Consider the following 21,085-nt stretch of genomic DNA (forward strand, 5'->3'; position numbering starts at 1 on the left):
ATCGAATTGTCCGACGGATTCCGGTCCTCTGGACCAAGTCTGCCGGAAAGTCCGATCGTGTGTACGCGGCATAAGTGTTCCCTTGCAGAAAAGAAATTGCATAATATTACAAAATTAAACCCATGGGGGGAAGTTAGTATACTCACCTTTGCTCTAGCTTCCACTTACTGTGGCTAGGTGAAGGGGACATCAAATCTTGCTGAGAGGATGTGCCCAGTAGTATGTTTCAGAGTCTTCTGGTGAATTTTATAATGCTGGCTCTTCACTGAGAGCTCATTGGCAGGAGGATGATGTTTCCCCTGCGCCATGTAAGCTAGAGGAGAGGTAAGTAAAATTTTTCTCCCTATAGTTTTGTTTTTGTTTTTTATTTTATTTCTTATATTTTTTTAATCCTTTTCAGCAAGGGGGAGAGGGTGTACTTAAAAAATCTGACCATGGTCAAAATGCAGAGAAAGCCAGCACTTATATAAAGTCCAAGTTGAAATGTTTACTGAAGTGCCATGCCTTTATTTGTCCTAATGAACACTGTCACCAGGACTGAAAGTGGGTGAAAGTCCACAAGGTTGAGTTGTCACCAGAACAAAAATAAAGGAAGAATGTCCAATGTGGACACTTGCTCCATTTACAACTGTCTAATTTTGGAGGTTTTTCTCCCACATATTGTTTTATCTACAGAATAGGAAATGAAAAAAAGGCTCCATAATGGGACAAAAAATTTAATTTTTTTTTTACCATTCCCTGCTCTACTGAAATATGGCTTTAGATATATTTTAATAAATTGTTTGTAAAAAGTGACATGTTAATACAGATTTTCCTATTGTTAAAAAAAAATCTGTAATATTTTTTATGATTATTATAAAGAATTTATATAGCGTCAACAATTTGCATTACAATTTGACTAAGTCAGGGAAGATAAAGGAAGTTTTTTTGTTACTTTGAGTCTTGTGCATCAGATAGTAACTGGATTTGGAACATGTTTAAACTGTTGAAAGGAGCCCTGAAAAGCATTTTAATTTCTGTAACTGGTTTCTGAATGTTTTGTCACCAATATTTTCAACTGTAAAAATAAATGCGCAATAGAGTGTAAGTGACATATTTTGCCAAGAAATTATTGATGCAAATGAAACATCTCTGATTAAAAAAAGTCAGAAAAAAATGCTGAAGCAAACATAAGCTTGTATTATCATTATTTTTTTTAATATGAATAACGTAGTGAAGCATGCAATTAGATAGTATCTCAATAAAGGTGCAGATAAGCATTAAATGTTAATAAAGGCAGAGACACAACAGGTCTGTTGGCTCTGGAATATATGAATATTGCTCTTAATTCTAATAAAATGAAAACTATTCTGCAAGCTTCCCTATTATTGCTCCCAGTGGCTGATGACAGAACAGGTATACAGAACATGAAATTGAATCTATTGTATGTTTTAATTTCATCTTTACTTATTTCTGCATTTTGGATTTTTAAGTAAAAAACATAATAACGTGCAATGTGTAAAACCTAAAGTAATCCTTTAACCATACCATAGATGCCAACATTATAACTCATCTTGCTGCTGATTTAATGTTTCCAAGCTTGTGACGCACAATACTGTATTGAAAAGCCATGTATGGCCATGGGGTTGAATTGCTAAAGAAGTATATTTTCACATAGCTTAGTGAGCTATGCCATATGCATTTTGACCACCCAAAGATGCTAAAAGGAGGTCTTTTATAGTATTATTATTGCTATCATATAAAATCCTGGGTATTAAAGGAGGCTGGGTGTCACACAAAATGAAGTGTACCGACTGCAATGCTCTTCAATAAAAGGAACATTAAAAAGTAACACAAATTTCCACCAAGCACGAAAAGCAGATGCAAAGATCACAGGAAGAATTGAGGCTAGAATTCATCTTTAATGAAGCTTACCCATGTCAAGAACAGGGGTCTTTAACCACTGAGAAAGAGACAGTTAAGAAGATACTGGATTGACCTTGTGGCTGCATGGTGGCTTCTATCACAGAGGTGCTCAGGGTGCACAGAAGTCATTAGAAGTCACAGAGTACTGTAGGGTCAGCGGATAACGCAGAATGCTCGGAATTACTGGGTAATGCAGAATACTCTGAAGTCACTAGGCACACTGGAGTCAGTGGGGATACATGAGTCCCCAAAGTCAGAGTAGTACCGTGATGCCTGTAGATGCTAGGGTCACTGTAGACATAGGAGCCCAGAGGTAAGTGTAGATGCTGGGATCACTAGAGACACAAAGATCATTGGCAAAATAGGAGTGTTGGAGCAACTGGAAATGCAGGAGTTACACAAATATACAGTGATCACTGAACATTGTGGAATCTGAAGGCACAGGGGGACAGCTGAGTTCATGTAGGAGTAACACGGTGCACACAACTTAGAGTAAAGTGTCTGAAACATAGGGTTTATATGTCTGCTCAGGTGCACCTCATGGTGTACATGGTTCACTTACATCCATTTCCCTCTCCCTTGCTAAATCTGACACAAACATGCTGGATTTCTGTGAAAAAAAGCATCATATCAGCCATCAAACTAATGCATTCGCACATACATGTGCGCATGTTTAGGAGCATGGAAGCCTACCTACATGTGCATTGTTGTGCATGCATATGTACACAAGCATGTGGACATGCAGGCATGTCCACTGTCATCAAGTGGGCTATTTAACCATTTCAATACTGGGCACTTTCCCCCTTTCCTGCCGAGGACAATTTTTTAACTTTCAGTGCTGTCGCACTTTAACCACATAACAAACCGCCCCATAGCCGAATGACAGCTACAGAGCGGTTTCTTAACTCTGGGAGGACGTCATATGACGCACTCGAGAGCATCGGTGACTGCCGGGTCCTGTGACCGGATGTGACGGAGTGATCACTTGTAAACAAACCGGCGTCATGTTATGACGCCGGTTCCTCCCTCCCCTCTCTGTACCGATCGGTACAGCGGAGGGGAAAGAGATTGGTGTCAGCAGCGCTGTGGGCTGCATCTGCAGTGCCCACATTGCTGTTCACCGAAATGTAACCCCTCAATTCCCTGCCAATACTCTGCAATACCCGCCAATACTCTGCAATACCAGCTAATACTCTGCAATACCCACCAATACTCTGCAATACCCACGAATACTCTGCAATATCAGCTAATACACTGCAATACCAGCCAATACGCTGCCAATTCTCGCCAATACTTTACCAATACCCGCCAATACTCTGCCAATACCCGCCAATACTCTGCCAATACTCGCCAATACTCGCCAATACTCTGCAGTACCCGCCAATACTCTGCCAATACTCTGCAATACTCGCCAATACTCTGCAGTACCTGCCAATACTCTGCAGTACCCGCCAATACTCTGCAGTACAATACCAGCCAATACTCTGCAATACCCTGACAATACTCTGCAATACCCTGACAATACTCTGCCATAAATTGCCATACCCGGAGATACCCAGCCATACTCAGAGATACCCTGCCATACTCGGAGATACCCTGCAATACCCAGCCATACTTGGTGATACCCTGCCATAGACTCCCCCCCCCCACCGGTGCTTCTACCGACTCGCCAATACGATCAAAGCCAGAATCTTTTTTTTTGTTTTTTATTTCATGCTTCCCAGCCTAGAGGTGAGATGTGGGGTCTTATTGACCCCATATCTCACTATAAAGAGGACCTGTCATGCCATATTCCTATTACAAGGGATGTTTACATTCCTTGTAATAGGAATAAAAGTGATCAAAAAATTTATTTTTGGGGAAAAAAATGTCAAACTAAAATAAGTAAAGTAAAATGAACAATAAAAAAAAAAAAAATTTTAAGCACCCCTGTCCCCATGTGCTCACATGCAGAAGTGAACACATATGTAAGTCCCGCCCACATATGAAAACGGTGTTCAAACCACACATGTGAGGTATCGCTGTGAGCGTTAGAGCAAGAGCAATAAATTTGGCCCTAGACCTCCTCTGTAACTCAAAACATGTAACCAGTAAAAAAATTTAAAGCATCGCCTATGGGGATTTTTAAGTAGTGACGTTTGGCGCCATTCCACGAGCGTGTGAAATTTTGAAGAGTGACATGTTAGGTATCTATTTACTCGGCATAACTTCATCTTTCACATTATGTAAAAATTGGGCTAAGTTATTGTTTTGTTTTTTTAAGCACAAAACAGTTTTTTTTTTAAAAGCGTTCGAAAAATTGCTGCGCAAATACCGTGCGAGATAAAAAGTTGCAACGACCACCATTGTATAATCCAGGGTGTTTGCTAAAAACACATATATAATGTTTTGGGGTTTTATGTCATTTTCTAGCAACAAATTATGATTTTTACATGTAGGAGAGAAATGTCAGAATTGTCCTGGGTGCTCCAGAATACCTGATGGCGCTCCCTGCATGTTGGGCCTCTGTGTGTGGCCACTCTGTGTAAAAGTATCACACATACTCGGAAGTAATACCAGAATGTGTTTTGGGGTGTAATTTGTGGTTTGCATATGCTGTGTGTGAGAAATAAACTGATAATATGACAATTTTGTGAAAAGTAAAAAAAAATCTTGATTTTGCAAAGAATTGTTGGAAAAAATTACAACTTTAAAAAACTCATCATGCCTCTTACTAAATACCTTGGAATGTCATCTTTCCAAAAAGGGGTCATTTGGGGGGTATTTGAACTTTTATGGCATGTTAGGGTCTCAAGAATTGAAATAGGCCGTCAGTACTTCAGGTGTGATCAATTTTCAGATATTGGCACCATAGCTTGTGGACTCTATAACGTTCACAAATTCCAAATAATATCCACCAATTTGTACTTATTTTTACCAAAGATATGTAGTGGTATAAATTTTGGCCAAAATGTATGAAGAATTACTAATTTACTAAATTACTAATCTGCTAAATTTTATAACAGAAACAAAGAAAATTTCATTTTTTTACAGAATTTCCGGTCTTTTTTCTTTTATAGCACAAAAAATAAAAAACCCAGCGGTGATTAAATACCACCAAAATAAAGCTCTATTTGTGTGAAAAAAAGGACAAAAATTTCATATGTGTACAGTGTTGCATGACTGAGTAATTGTCATTCAAAATGTGAGCGCACCGAAAGCTGAAAATTGGTCTGGTTATTAAGGGTGTTTAAGTGCCCAGTGGTCAAGTGGTTAAATGACAATTACGCAGTCATGCAACACTGTACCCAAACTAGATTTTATTTCCACTAATAGAGCTTTCTTTTGGTGGTATTTTATCACCATTTGATTACGTTTTTTGCTAAACACCAATGAGGCTGCACTAACGGCACTGATGAGGCGGCACTGATAAGTACAATTGATGGACACTGATAGGTGGCACTGATATGCAGCACTGATAGACACAGATAGGCTACACTAATAAGCATAACTGATAAGCGGCACTGATCGGCACTGATAGGTGGCACTAATGGGCACTATTGAACTACTGAAGGGCCCTAATAGGTGGCACTGATAGGTGGCACTGATGGGCACTGATAGATGGGACTGGATAGGCAGCACTGATGAGGAGCTACTGACAGAAATTAGTGATTGGCATCTGAAGGGCTGTGAAAGGCATTACTGATGGGGCACTGATTTGCACATTTATGGGCACTGATTGGTATATTTATGGGACCTTATTGTCATTTTGATGGGCACTGACAGGCCTTAATGATGGGGCACTGATTGGCAGCTGATGGGCACCTCTTATGTCAACTGCACTGATAATCAATGTGCTGATTATCAGCGCAGATCCCCCTCTGACAGGGAGACCTGCCGATTGGCTCTCCATGTCAGTGCAAACCGAGGAAAGCCATTTACCGACACTTCCTGGTTCATACTGTGATTGGTCACAGCTGATAACGTGGTAAGGAGCCTCCATCAGAGTGACACACAGCACCACCAATTGCCATGCTCGCGCCAGCATGTTCTCCTGAAAGACGTCATATGACATCCAGTCAGGATGACAGAACCACCGCCCGGCCATCATTCCGCTATAGGCCAGGTGGGAAGGGGTTGAACCTGAGCTCTGCACAAGATCATTGCTGAATGGTCCTCAGACTTGCTCCTGTGTTCCTAATCCTGATACTTGTTATTGACCCTGCTTGTACCTGATCTGCTTTTGAATTACCCTTGTCTGTTTATATTCACTGCCTATCTCTGTTACTGACATCAACTTTCTACCTCCTTGCTGACCTGTACCCCTGCTCATCTGGCACCAGCGCTCCCAAGTTTTGGTTTCCAGTGTCTGCACCTGACACGTGTGTCCTTTCAACAACCCAGCAAACCCTGTCTCAAATTCCAAGGGTGCTTGAACATTTGCAAGAGGCCACCCTCATCATCCCAGGCTTTGCATATCCCTCTGCAGATCAGTTCTGAGATTTGAATTCTATGCTATTTGTGAAGGAAGAAATTTTTCAGATTAATTTCAGTCTGCTACTATTACACTCAAGTAAAATAAATTGTTTTCACCTTATTGCAGTGGTATGTCCTATCCTTCATTTAATGGAATGGATGACTCTTGCTCCAAGTTTTGTTATGGCCTCAGTCGTTATACTCCAAAAGGTTATATAAAGTTTTTCCTTCATTGGGTGACTTCATTACAAAATGTAGAAAACATACATTCCTATTAAATCTATATCTTGTCATATCATTACAATTATCAAATTCCCTTCAAAATAATTGTAAAGCTTCTTTTTTATTATTAAAATAACAAACATATTATGCTTACCTGCTCCAGGCAAGGGTTAGGCACAGGGCAGCCCTGATCCTCCTCTTCTTGGGTTCCCTGCAAGCACTCCTGGCTCCTTCTCCCTCCCCACTGAATGCCTCCATAGTAAGCCGCTTGCTATGGGGGCACTCATGCATGCTCAATCTCGTGCCCTGCTCTGTGTGTTAATAAGACACCATAGAATGCAATGAGGTAAAAAAAAAAAACTTTCTTCTTTTAGAACCACTTTAAGTAGATCTCTCCACAATTGTGACGTGTTTTTAAATTTTAGCAGCATAAGCCCAATCATGAGAATGATGGGTAGTACTTTCCTCTTGCCAAGTTTAGGAGTCATTGGTATCCCCGCTGCATAAGATATTTAATGTCATACTTTGGGGTCTTAATAGGGATTGTTTTTTCTTGGTAGACAACCAGAAGTTTACTGTGACATACTGAAGCTGAGCATGATCCCCTCCCTTCAGAGACTGGGCCACAGGGCAGTATTCCAACATGATAACTACCCCAAACACACCTCCAAGATGACCACTGTCGGGCTAAAGAAGCTGAGGGTAAAGGTGACGGACTGGCCAAGCATGTCTCCAGACTTAAACCCTATTGAGCATCTGTGGCGCGTCCTGTGGAGGAGCGCAAGGTCTCTAACATCCACCAGTTCCATGATGGCATCTTGGGGGAGTGGAAGAGAACTCCAGTGGCAACCTGTGAACCTCTGGTGAACTCCATGACCAAGAGGGCTAAGACAGTGCTGGAAACTAATGGTGACCACACAAAATATTGATGCTTTGGGCCCAATCTGGACATTTTCACTTAGAGGTGTACTTACTTTTGTTGCCAGTGGTTTAGACATTAACCACTTCCTGACCAGCGCACGACGATGTACGTCGACAGAATGGCACGGGCAGGCATATTGGCGTACAGGTACGTCCAATATTCAATGCCGCCGTGCCATCGGGAGTGCGCCGCCGGCGGCGCGCTCCCGCGCTGGTCGGGACCCCGTGAGTCCGGTCGCGATCCCGACCAGCGTGAGTCCGGTCGCGATTGTCTCACGGAGCGGCCGAATGGAGGAAATGCTGTGTAAACACCATTTCTCCATTCTGCCTAGCAACTAATGACGCTGATCTCTACTCCATGAATTTCCAACAAAAAGCTCCCAACTAACATTTTCCATTGGGAAATCCGATTATGTGTATGCGGCATTAGAGTCTGCAAGAGACCTGGGACCGTTCAAATTCTAGCAGGATAATGACCCTAAACATACATGTAGAGCTACTATGGAATGTTTTTTTTTCCATAAAGAATTTTCTTTTATTTATGAAAATGCAAAACAATACAGACACGCCATTACAAAACAAAACAGTACACTTTAACATGCGGATTCATAAGCTACCAGAACTATACAGTCGAGAACATCCTCCAGGAGTTACGTTTATGTGGCGTCTTCAAAAAAAAATTATTTTTTCCCCATCCTGAGGTTGGTGTATGATCACAGTTCTTCCTACCCAATTATCTACTGCTCCCCCAGGATGGGTCTCTGCTCACAAGTAGAATATATCTTCCATTTGTTTATTTTGGAAGGTGGCATGCACTAAGGGAGCCGACCCCAAAGTCCTCCCCCCAGCCCATGCCCCTAATCCTTATTGGTTAATGTAAAAGCGGAAAGAGAGAAAATAAAAGGGATAGAAATAGTATAAAATAAAAGAAAAAAGAAGGGGGGGGGAAGAGAGCAGGAATGAGGAGAGGAATGGGGGATGAGTGAAACAGAAAGGGAAGCTGGGGGGGGGGAGGGGATACGTGAAAGGTAAACAGTTATTAGGGGAAGGGGTGGAAAGGCCACCAACTGCCCTCCCCATCTGCTCCTCGTAGCCCAGCATCTAAGGCATTTACCCAAAGATGTAGTTAGAATGTCACTACCTGACGACTTGAACAGTGAGTTCTGTGGAATGTTTTTGATGAAAGCATATTCATGTGTTAGAATGGCCCAGTCAAAGTCCAGACCTAAGTCCAGTTGAGAATCTGTGGCAAGACTTAAAAATTGCTCTTCACTGATGCTCTCCATCCAAAATGACAGAGCTTGAGCTATTTTGCAAAGAAGAATGGGCAAAAATGGTACTTTCTAGACGTGCAAAGCTTGTAGAGACATACCCAAAAAGACTTTCCGCTGTAATTGCAGCGAAAGGTGGTCCTACAAAGCATAGCAGCAAAGGGGTATAAATACTTTTTCAAGACACGTTTATTATTTTATATATATATATATATATATATATATATAGAGAGAGAGAGAGAGAGAGAGAGAGAGAGAGAGAGAGAGAGAGAGAGAGAGAGAGAGAGAGAGAGAGAGAGAGAGAGATGAACTTAAAGATTTAAAGTTCTAAGCTCTTTTACACACGGTCGGAAATTTCAAAGTTTAAGAGCTGGATATAACATTTTCCAACATGATCCGATCTGACTTTGTCCGACCGCTTGTAGAGAATTCCGATTGGATAAAGTGCCACACATGCTCAGATCAAATCACAAATTTATATTGGCTACTAGCCTGAACATAGTCCCGTCATAGCGAACGAACGTCATCACATTCCGAACGATCGGATTTTCCAACAACTTTGTCCGACCGTGTGTATGCAACACCAGTTTCGGACAAAATCCGTCAGAAAAAATCAGACGGATTTTGTGGTCAGAATGTCTGACCGTGTTTACAAGGGCTAAGTTTTTTTCTATGTAGAAAAAAAGGCTATTTCTCTAAAAAACTGTTCACAAATCTGTCTAAATCTGTGTTAGTGAGCACTTCTGCTTTGCCAAGATAATCCATCCACCTCACAGGTATGGCATATGAAGATGCTGATTAGACAGCATGATTATTGCACAGGTGTGCCTTAGGCTGGCCACAATAAAAGGCCACTCTAAAATGTGCAGATAGGGGTGACTAACATTTGCCTCACGCAGTGCAGCACATCTCCTTCGCATAGAGTTGATCAGATTATTGATTGTGGCCTGTGGGATGTTGGTCCATTCCTCGTTAATGGCTGTACAAAGTTGCTGGATTTTGGCAGGAACTGGAACACTCTATTATATATGCCGATCCAGAGCATCCCAAATGTGCTCAGTGTCCAGTGAGTATGTTGGCCATGAAAGAACTGGTATGTTTTCAGCTTCCAAGAATTGTGTACAGATCCTTGCACAATGGGGCTGTGCATCATCATGCTGCAACATGAGGTGATAGTTGTGGCTGAATGGCACAACAATGGGCCTCAGGATCTCGTCACCGTATCTCTGTACATTAAAAACGCCATCAATAAAATGCACCTGTGTTTGTTTTCCATAGCATACGCCTGCCCATACCATAACCCCACCACCACCATGGGCCACTTAATCCACAACGTTGACATCAGTAAACTGCTCACCCACAGGATGCCATCTGCCCTGTACAGTGAAAAATGGGATTCGTCCGTGAAGAGAACACTGCAAATGAACTGCAGTCAGGTCAAGACCCCGATGAGGACGACGAGCATGCAGATGAGATTCCCTTAGCCCTTGTACACACGGTCGGATATTCCGACGGAAAATGTCCGATCGGACCGTGTTGTCGGATAATCCGACCGTGTGTGGGCCCCATCGGACTGTTTCCGTCAGAATATCCGACCAACAAAGTTTGAGAGCTGGATATAAAATTTTCCAACAACATGATCCGATCGGACTTTGTCTGATCATTTGTAGAGAATTCCAATCGGACAAAGTGCCACAGGGAACGGATTTTGTGGTCGGAATGTCCGACCGTGTGTACAAGGGCTTAGACAGTTTCTGACAGTTTGTGCAGAAATTCTTTGGTTATGCAAACCAATTGTTACAACAGCTGTCCAGGTGGCTAGTCTCATACGATGTAGGTGAAGATGCTGTATGTAAAGGTCCTGAGCTGGTGTGGTTACACGTGGTCTGCGGTTGTGAGGCCAGTTGGATGTACTGTCAAATTCTCTGAAACACCTTTGGAGATGGCTTATGGTAGAGAAATGAACATTCAATTCAAGGGCAACAGCTCTGGTGGACATTCCTGCAGCCAGTATGTCAATTGCATGCCCCCTCAAAACTTGCAACATCTATGGCATTGTGCTGTGTGATAAAACTGCACATTTTATAGTGGCCTTTTATTGTGGCCAGCCCACCTGTGCAATAATCATGCTGTCTAATCAGCATCTTGATATGCCACACCTGTGAGGTGGATGGATTATCTTGGCAAAGGAAAAGTGCTCACTATCACAGATTTAGTCAGATTTGTGAACAATATTTGAGAGAAATAGGCCTTTTGTATACATAGTCATAGATCTTTAAGTTCAGCTCATGATAAATAGGGGCAAACACAAAAGTGTTGCATTTATAATTTTGCTCAGTGTATATATATATATATATATATATATATATATAGACACACGCACACACGCACACACACACACACACACACACACACACACACACACGCGTGTTTTTGAGCTTTGGGTGCACGCCCTAATGCTATAGGCTGTGCACGCCTATGTATATGCAGTATTCTTGAGTCATGTTCTGTCTTATTTTCATTGCAATTTTGCTAATACATATATCTCTTTATCTGCCTTCTTTGAAGTAATAAAACATGTAGGCACACATTTTTGTATCTTGGTCTAATTTCATGGTGCCAAGGGAGACTACAATTATATTTTTATACAAGCAAGTTCTCAAGCCTACACTTCATTTCTCAAACCCATCAGGATTCTTATATCTCTGAAAAACGGGAGACTTGTGGAGGGATCAGCATCCTTATAGTAAACAATAATACTATTACTCAATATCCACTCATCACTTTCATATATTAATTTGGCCTTGGTCAACAAAATGCTTCTGCCAATTCCTGCATCCTTCCAATATGCCCCCGCAGATCTTTCAGACTACAGCTTGGTGTGTTAATCCCCTTTGGCTAGAATTGCTCCTGGAACCAGATGACATTTCCCAGAATATGTCCGACTTCCTAGAAAGAAATATTAATTCAACCTGCAGATTTATGGTATTTGTTGAAAGGGTATATATGGGGTCTAATAATTAAGAAGATTCCCACCATAAAATTTAACTCTAGTGGGAGATATCACTAATGCAGGAAGGATGAACAGTATCTTGCTAATCCTAATTCTGATAATCTAAGTATGTGGAATAACGCTTAGCAGTTGGATAGTTCTCTGCTCTTAACCAACGCTGAAAATAAATGATTCTTCTCCCAACAAAGCTATTTCGACAAAGCTATGAGCCATCTACTTTCCATGAAAGCAAAATCCCAACAAGACTCACAAAACTTTTATTCTAGTCTATAAATATAATAATTTCTTAATTGCACAAAGGTAATGTTCCTCTAGCCAACCGACTTTGCAGCCATGAAATTCTTATGTTAATTTCATTCTGATCAGTGAAAAAGGTAAAAATAAAATCTAAACAAACCTGGAAGTCTTTTCCAAGCATCAAATACCCTTTCAATAAAATAATACTATCTAAGATTCATAGTTATTGTATTATATTAGTATTATTAGAATTTAAATTAAAGAACAATTAGTTGTCCTCTCCAGATCTGGCACCTTCTTCTGTAATCTTGCAATGATTATTACAATAAATAATCCTTTAAAAGCTCTAGGTCCATGGACAATTGCCTGTCCTACAAACATGAGGAGTCCCTTTAACTATTATTTCATGTGTAGTGCTGGCATTTTTGTCTACTACTGCAATGTTAATGTGCAATGTTAATGTTAATGCAATGTAAGTCTATGGACAGTGTTATTCTTCATTATTTGCTGCCATCTTGTGACCAAAAACAGGAAATGGACTTGAATGATTTATTTTTCTATAGCACTAGAAAGATAACAGGGAGTGACTGTTCCGTTTACATTCTGCTATGACCTATCTACCCAGAATGCCAGGTGATCTACCCATGTGTCCAACAGCAGTGTGGCCTGCTTGGTGCGGAGCAGCAATCTGAAGCCAGAGGAGGACTTCACACCACAGTGTGCTGGGATAGCAGTGTGGTCAGATGGGGAAGGATCCAGAGGCACCCTAACGGAGGTAACGGAGAGCTTCTGGTGACCTTGTGAAGCGAAACAACATGACAGTGTGGCTGCAGCAAATGGACTGAGACCGGCGGAGTGGAGCTGTCTTATTTCTTGGACCCAGTTTGGTGAGAGGGCTGTTGCCCACAGTTTCCTAATGCACTTTGTTACACACCTAGACTTTGACACTGTGTTGCTGGGACCTGTAGTCCCACGAAGGAGAACCAAAGTAAAGACTGAGTTTAAACAGGCTTCAAGCCTATTCATCACAACACTATTAGCACTGTGTTATTCCAAAGCAATTACACCAACGTGGATTACTGTTGGATTACAATTGTTACAAACACAAATAGCTAGCAGAAGACTGAAGACTAAAGAGACTGCATCTGTTATTGCAAGGCCTTGCATCATGTTAAAGTAGGGGGAGCTCCCTTGTAGTTGTGTTGTATCACATTTATCATTTGCAATTCTTTATTCACCAGAGTGTGCTAGAAGTGGGAAGGTGCCCAGAGTAAGGCGTAGTTACTCTGAGCCCCAGCATTCTGGAGCAGCATTCTAAGAGGTCATCCAAGACAAATTCTGGTTAAGTTCTTTGGTGTGGAGTGTTGTCCCTTTTTCAGTAGCAGGTGGAGCCATTGGATAGCCATTGGATAGCCAGGTAATAACAAAGGTATACTGTTATTATATTGCATATTGTGGGGTTATCCTTCACTATTAGTTCCACACCAACATTGCACCACAGCTGTGTCAATGGGACTGAGCCAAGTCAGTGGGGGTTCACTAGCAGAGTACAGGCTCAAACAACTCAGCAGCTCCTTCGGGGGTCAGTGCTACACATGCATCATATATACTGTATAATATAACTGGTGTAACCACACAAACATCTATTTGTGTTAGACATGATTTATTTTCCTGTCATTTAACTGTGTCTTCAACACTGTTGTTCCATATAATTCCCATAGAAGGTACTTATAAATGCCACCAGTAGTATTTACTTTATTCTGTACGGTGCCTTTAAGTGTCAACTGTGTGTCAAACAGACATAGTCTATTTCCCTAAATGAAGAAAGAAACACTCTTGTGAGTGTTTAGATGTTTTTTTTTTTCTTGTTTGTATTTACTTTCCTTTTTTATACTTTTTGCACTGCAAAAGGTAAAACTCTTGCAATAAAAAATATTTTTCTTATCCACACTCCTACATTCCCCAAGATACACAGCATTTTGCTACCAAAAATATATTTAGTGAGGGGTTTATATCTACTTTAAGAAACCATTGCCTACAGTTCCTACATTATCCCTTTCCCTGCCAGAGCTGTTTTTGCACTTATGTTTAAAAATAATTTTAGGCCTAAAGATTACTTTTTATTATTACATATTTTCTGAAATCAGACACCCTGAAGAATAAAATGGTAGCAGTGCCAATTTTTATAAAACATGATATCAGCGCAATGGTTTATGAAGTGTAAGGATGAGCCGAACACCCCCCAGTTTAGTTTGCACCAGAACCTGCGAACAGACCTAAACTTTGTGTGAACTTTAGAACCCCATTAAAGTCTATGGGACTCAAACGTTCAAAATCGAAAGTGATAATTTTTAAAGGCTAATATGCAAGTTACTGTCCTAAAAAGTGATTGAGGACCTGGGTCCTGCCCCAGGGGACATGTATCAATTGAAAAAAAAGTTTTAAAAATTGTCATTTTTTCGGGAGCAGTGATTTTAATAATGATTAAAGAGAAACAATAAAAGTGTAATATTCCTTTAAATTTCGTACCTGGGGGGTGTCTATAGTATGCCTGTGAAGGGGCACATGTTTCCCGTGCTTAGAACTGTCCCTGCACAAAGTGTCATTTCTGCAGGAAAAAAAGTCATTTAAAATCACTCGCAGATATAATGAATTGTCAGCTCCCGTAATACAGAGAACACGCATTAAAAGTCATTGATAAAAAAAAAATAAAGCGTGGGGTTCCCCCAAATTCAATTACCAGGCCCTTCAGGTCTGGTATATATATTAAGGGGAACCCTGCATCAAATTTAAAAAAAAATGATGTGGGGTTCCCCCTAAAAATCCATACCAGACCCTTTATCCGAGCACGCAACCTGGCAGGCCGCAGGAAAAGAGGGGGGGACAAAAGAGCATCCCCCTCCTGAACTGTACCAGGCCACATGCCCTCAACATTGGGAGGATGCTTTGGGGTCCCCCAAAGCACCATGTCCCCATGTTGATGGGGACAAGGGCCTCATTCCCACAACCCTGTCCGGTGGTTGTGGGGGTCTAGGGCGGGGGGCTTATCAGAATCTGGAAGCCAGCTTTAACAAAGGGACCCCCAGATCCCGCCCCATCTGTTTGAAATGGTAACGGGGTACAAAAGTACCCTTACCATTTCACAAAAAGTGTAAAAAATAGTTAAATAAGACAAACACTTTTGAAAAAGTCCTTTATTAAAAATAAAAAAAGATTCCAGCGGTGGTAATCCACTCTTGCTATCCAGTGATGGGTGATCATCTCTCCGGGGTCCAGCGATGGCTGATCTGATCCAGCGATGGGTGATCTCTCCCTCCAGTCCAGTGCAGCGCAGTCCATCCATCCTGCCTCTGCCTCCACTGTCAGAGACACTGTAGAATACCGCCGGCCTGACTTTTCTTATATTAGTATCTTATATTCTTATATTGCCCCCTCTGACACAAGGGGGAAGCCTGGCTTCCCCAATGACATATGGGTGACCCCGCCCCCTCTAATGCAATGCAGGTTTCTGTACTTTTGTATCCCCTTACCATTTCAAACAGGGGGGTGGGATACGGGGGTCCCCTGGTTAAAGGGGGCTTCCAGATTCTGATAAGCCCCCTGCCCGCAGACCCCCACAAACACCAGCCAGGGTTGTGGGGATGAGGCCCTTGTCCCCATCAACATGGGGGCATGGTGCTTTGGGGGGATGCCAAAGCATCCTCCCAATGTTGAGGGCATGTGGCCTGGTACGGTTTAGGAGGGGGCACTCTCTCATGCTCGGATAAAGGGTCTGGTATGGATTTTTAGGGGGAACCCCACATCAATTTTTTTTTAATGTGAAGCGGGGTTCCCCTTAATATCCATACCAGACCTGAAGGGCCTGGTAATTGAATTTGGGGGAACTCCACGCTTTTTTTTTTATCAATGACTTTCATTAATTCATTATAGCCACGAGTGATTTTAAATGACTTTTTTTCCTGCAGAAATGACACTTTGTGCAGGGACAGTTCTAAGCACGGGAAACATGTGCCCCTTCACAGGCATACTATAGACACCCCCCAGGTACGAAATGTAAAGGAATATTACACTTTTATTGTTTCACTTTAATCATTATTAAAATCACTGCTCCCGAAAAAATTGCAGTTTTTAAAACTTTTTTTTGCATTGATACATGTCCCTTGAGGCAGAACCCAGGTCCCCAAACACTTTTTAGGACAGTAACTTGCATATTAGCCTTTAAAATTAGCACTTTAGATTTCTCCCTTAGACTTGTACAGGGTGTTCCGTGGCTTTTCGAATTTGCCACCAACACTCTAAATTGTTCCCTGTTCGCTGAACGAGTCAAACATTATTTTGACTCGAATTCGAAACTCATCCCTAATGAAGTGCAACATTTTGGTAAAAAATACACCGGTACACAGTAAACTTCAGGGTACACAAATGCAATATATTATCCAGTTTTTGGTAAAGTATAAATGATTACATTGTGCTGAGGAAAGAGAAACCTGACATATCAATCCTTAAAATTGAATTTTTCAGATCACATTTCATTAGCTTCTTCTTGGTCCACAGAAGCTGAGGAAAAAGACAGCCGGACCCAGAACTGCCATTTTACTTCACTTCTGAGTTTTTAGTAGGAAGGGGAGACAAGAGAATATATGTTCACTGGTCTCCCTCCTCATTACCTAGCAGCAGTTAATTTGCTAAAATATACCCATTTAATGTAATTGTAGCCCCTTGCATAGAAAAGAGCTTACTTTTATATATGCTTTATTATGTTTCAGATATTAACCAATTATTTTCTTCGGTCCTCTGCATCGGTTACTGATAAGTAATAGTCCAGATTTGACAAGTAGGACAATTTATTTTTTACATTGAATCATTAAAGTTTAAATGTTAAGTATTTTCCAACTTGTAGCAAATCCTATTTTGTATTTCTTATAAAAAGTCCCAAACATTTTTTTATTTCCCAATATATAAGTATTTCATCTTAAGAATTTGTGAAACTTAAGTAGGGTATACATGTACTGAAATGTGGCCAGTTCAGCATGAGCCGGCGGGATTTCCCTTTCCCTTCCCTTTAATCAGCTTTTCTCACTGAGATTTGCAGAATGTAACTTCAGATTCCCACCATCTGCTTTCTCAAAGCTCAGTCAAGTTGCACTTTGAACAGCTGTAAAGAAAAACTGGCTGCATATAAATAGGTACAATTTGTGTAGGTGTCTTCTGAACCTTGAACTCTTTGCTCCTTACATGAACTTCCTTATTTAATCCATGTCTCTGTGCTTCCTGTTTGCCAGATTAGTGTGCTCTCTCCAGCCAATATCTGGTCTTTCCTGTTGCTGTCCATATTTTTGCTACCGCTCGTTATTAACTTTTTGCTTGTTCCTCGACTACACTTACACCTGATTCTAACCTGCAACCACTTGTTACTGACCCTTAACTTGTTTACTGACTATGCTTCTGTTCGATCCTTACCTGCTAAATCCACTACTGGACCCCGGCTTGACCTGCTTGTATACCTATCCTGCTGGCTTATGGCAGTATCCCTACTGCTATAGCTACTGGTCTCCGAGCCTGACCCCTGATTGTGACAGTAGGAGGATTTGTTTAATCTTGATGTATCACCTGAGGCTAGTCACTTGACAGGTATATACAGTATAAGGGTTACAACCACTTTAAGGACTTGTGGAAAACAGAATGGTACACATTAATATACACACATGTGTGACACTGATGGCCAGTCATTAAATTAAGTAAGGGAATGAAGGGTAAGAAACCCTCAAAAATGTCCAGCGCAAGAGGAGCACTATAAAATATATGAACCGAAGGTGCAGTTCTGCCTATACTGAGCCCCTAGATTAATGGTTAAAGTGGACAGGGATCCACAATGGGTAACTAGGTTACCACCAAAGTCCACAGGGACTAAAAATCATGCAGAGTAAACAGCTAGAGAAAAAGCTATCTATGTGAACAGGATAGATTAAGGTTGACAATTAACACTGGACAGAAAGAGACATTTTGATAAGTCGTGGGATGAATTTGGGGTCAGGCGCTACAACAAGTAAAGTCAAAACAGAGAAATGAGAGCTAAAACAGAATACTTTATATGTTGTCAGAGAGGGAAGATGGGATGAGCACTATGGCTGCCCATCTGATCATAGAATCTAGCTAGAGTATTTGAAGTATGGGCTTACAATACATGGGATGCAAAGGATATCTGAACAAAATAAATTAAGCATAATTTAGGCAGGGTAATATTAAAGAGAGTTATTAAAGAGAGTTAAAGAGGAAGTAAACCTTGATGAGTTTACTTCCTCTTTCATTCCCTGCAAAGGCAAAGCATAATGGACTACTATGCATCGCATAGTAGCCCATTATGTGTCACTTACCTGACACAGGAGCCAGCGAAGTCGCCGCTGTCCCCTGTAGTCCGCCGCATCCATCTTGCTGGTGGGGTCTCGCAGCTCCGCCGCTGTCATTCGGCGAAGCCGCAATGACGTCACTCCCGCGCATGTGCACGGGAGCCGACACGCGCGGCAGCTCCGTCGCTGAGAATGCCGCGCTCAGTGCGCCAGCGCGCCGCTGTCTACGGTGCATGCGCCGTAGACAGCGGTGCCCATTTTCGGGCAAATATCTCCTAAACCATATAGGTTTAGGAGATATTGCTTGGACCTACAGGTAAGCCTTAATCTAGGCTTACCTGTAGGTCAAAGTGGTTTGTAAGGGTTTACAACCACTGTAAAAGAAAGTGAAAGAATGATATGCATGGGAAAAATGTAAGTGATTTTAGAGAGATACTTGTGTATGTGTGTGAATGCTGGAACCTTTAGTTCTATCTCTTGTGTGTATCATGTATGTAGATGTGACCCCCTCCTTTGCACTCTCATTAAAGAATGTAGCTGGGATGAGAGATCAGTGATAAACTGGAAGGACACCATGCCAATTTCAAAACATTTATAACAAAATGTGCCGGGTTAATTAATCTAATGATAAACAATGTGATCACAATTATTTCTTAACCACTTAAGCCCCGGACCATTTTCCAACGAAAGGACCAATTGCGCGGTCATGCGACATAGCTCCCAAACAAAATTGACGTCCTTTTTTCCCCACAAATAGAGCTTTCTTTTGATGGTATTTGATCCCCTCTGCGGGTTTTATTTTTTGCGCTATAGACAAAAATATTTTTTACTTTTTGCTATAATAAATATCACCAAAAAATATATATAAAAAAACATTTTTTTCCTCAGTTTAGGCCGATACGTATTCTTCTACATATTTTTGGTAAAAAAAAAAATCACAATAAGCATTTATTGATTGGTTTGCGCAAAAGTTATAGCGTCTACAAAATAGGGGATAGTTTTATGGCATTTTTATTAATAATTTTTTTTTTTACTAGTAATGGCAGCGATCATCGATTTTTATTGTGACTGCAACATTATGGTGGACACGTCGGACAATTTTAACACATTTTTGTGATCATTGGCATTAATACAGTGATCAGTGCGATAAACAATGCACTGATTACTGTAAAAATGGCACTGGCAGTGAAGGGGTTAACCACTAGGGGGCAGTGTAGGAGTTAAGTGTGAGTGTGTGTGTGTGTTTTTACTGTTGGGGGGCATGGCTTGGCATGTGATGTCACTGATTGTCTTTCCCTATAACAAGGAACAGACGATCAGTGACAGCCACACTAGGAAGCACGAGGAGAGGTTTGTTTACACTTACCTCTCCTCGTTCTTCAGCTCTGTGACCCAAACATGGGACACCAGTGGCGATCAGGTCCACGGATCCCGCGGCCACGGTCAAGGAGCTCAGAATCGGGTTGCTAATGCGTCGCTGGCGGCGCACGCACAACCCACGGCTGGGCTCTTAAAGGGCAACGTACCTGTACCTAACCGTGCCATTCTGCTGACGTACATCAGCGTGAGGCAGTCCTTAAGTAGTTAATCTGTTTTCCCAACATGGTAAAATGAAAGTTACATTTAACCATGTATTACACAAATTGAATATCCTTTGATAGTGGAAAATGTATATATCTGTGGATATATATTAGAATTAGGCATGTGCATTCGTTTTCGTCCGAATGCATTTTCATCCGAAATTCAGGTTTTTTCGTTTACGTTTTGACAAACGATAACGAAAGCACAGAATCCGAAAAATGAAAGATCCGACATAAATAAATGCTTTATTTTCATTTTCCTTGTTACAACAGTTCGATATAGAATAGGAGATTCGACGTGACTCTGACAATAACAATCTGTGTCTATAGAACCTGTGGTCGAATGTGCCTAACATTACCTCTATTAGTCCAAGATTATATAGAGAATATATTCGACAGAAAAAAAAGATTTGACAGAGAGAAAAGCTTCTGCAAGTTACTGTCCTAAAAAGTGTTTGGGGACCTAAGTCCTGCCCCAGGGGACATGTATCAATGCAAAAAAAAGTTTTAAAAACTGACGTTTTTTCGGGAGCAGTGATTTTAATAATGATTAAAGTGAAACAATAAAAGTGTAATATTCCTTTAAATTTTGTAGCTGGGGGATATCTATAGTATGCCTGTGAAGGGGCGCATGTTTCTGGTGCTTAGAACTCTCCCTGCACAAAGTGTCATTTATGCAGGAAAAAAAGTCCTTTAAAATCACTCGCAGCTATTATGAATTGTCGGCTCCGTAATACAGAGAACACTCATTGAAAGTCATTGATAAAATAAATAAATACATTTTTTTAAAAAAGCGTGGGGTCCCCCAAATTCAATTACCAGGCCCTTCAGGTCTGGTATGGATATAAAGGGGAACCCCGCGTCAAATGAAAAAAAAATTGACGTGAGGTTCCCCCTAAAAATCCATACCAGACCCTTTATCCGAGCACGCAACCTGGCAGGCCGCAGGAAAAGAGGGGGGGACGAGAGAGCGGCCCCCCTCCCTCCTGAACCATACCAGGCCACATGCCCTCAACATTGGGAGGATGCTTTGGGGGTCTGTGACCCCTCAAAGCACCTTGTCTCCATGTTGATGTGTAGAAGGGCCTCATCCCCACAACCCTGGCCGGTGGTTGTGGGGGTCTGCGGGCGGGG

At 41.4% G+C, this 21,085-nt stretch overlaps 1 protein-coding gene across 1 annotated transcript in view; it reads right to left on the bottom strand.

Moving 5' to 3' along the window:
• Positions 1-21,085, bottom strand: part of CSMD1 (CUB and Sushi multiple domains 1) — a 2,539,710-nt gene that overhangs the window by 547,729 nt on the left and 1,970,896 nt on the right. The window lies entirely within an intron of this gene.

Source organism: Lithobates pipiens, unplaced genomic scaffold (assembly GCF_037356315.1).
Source record: "Lithobates pipiens isolate NorthernLeopardFrog02 unplaced genomic scaffold, aLitPip1_a1.2 Scaffold_18, whole genome shotgun sequence".
Taxonomy (NCBI): Eukaryota; Metazoa; Chordata; class Amphibia; order Anura; family Ranidae; genus Lithobates; species Lithobates pipiens.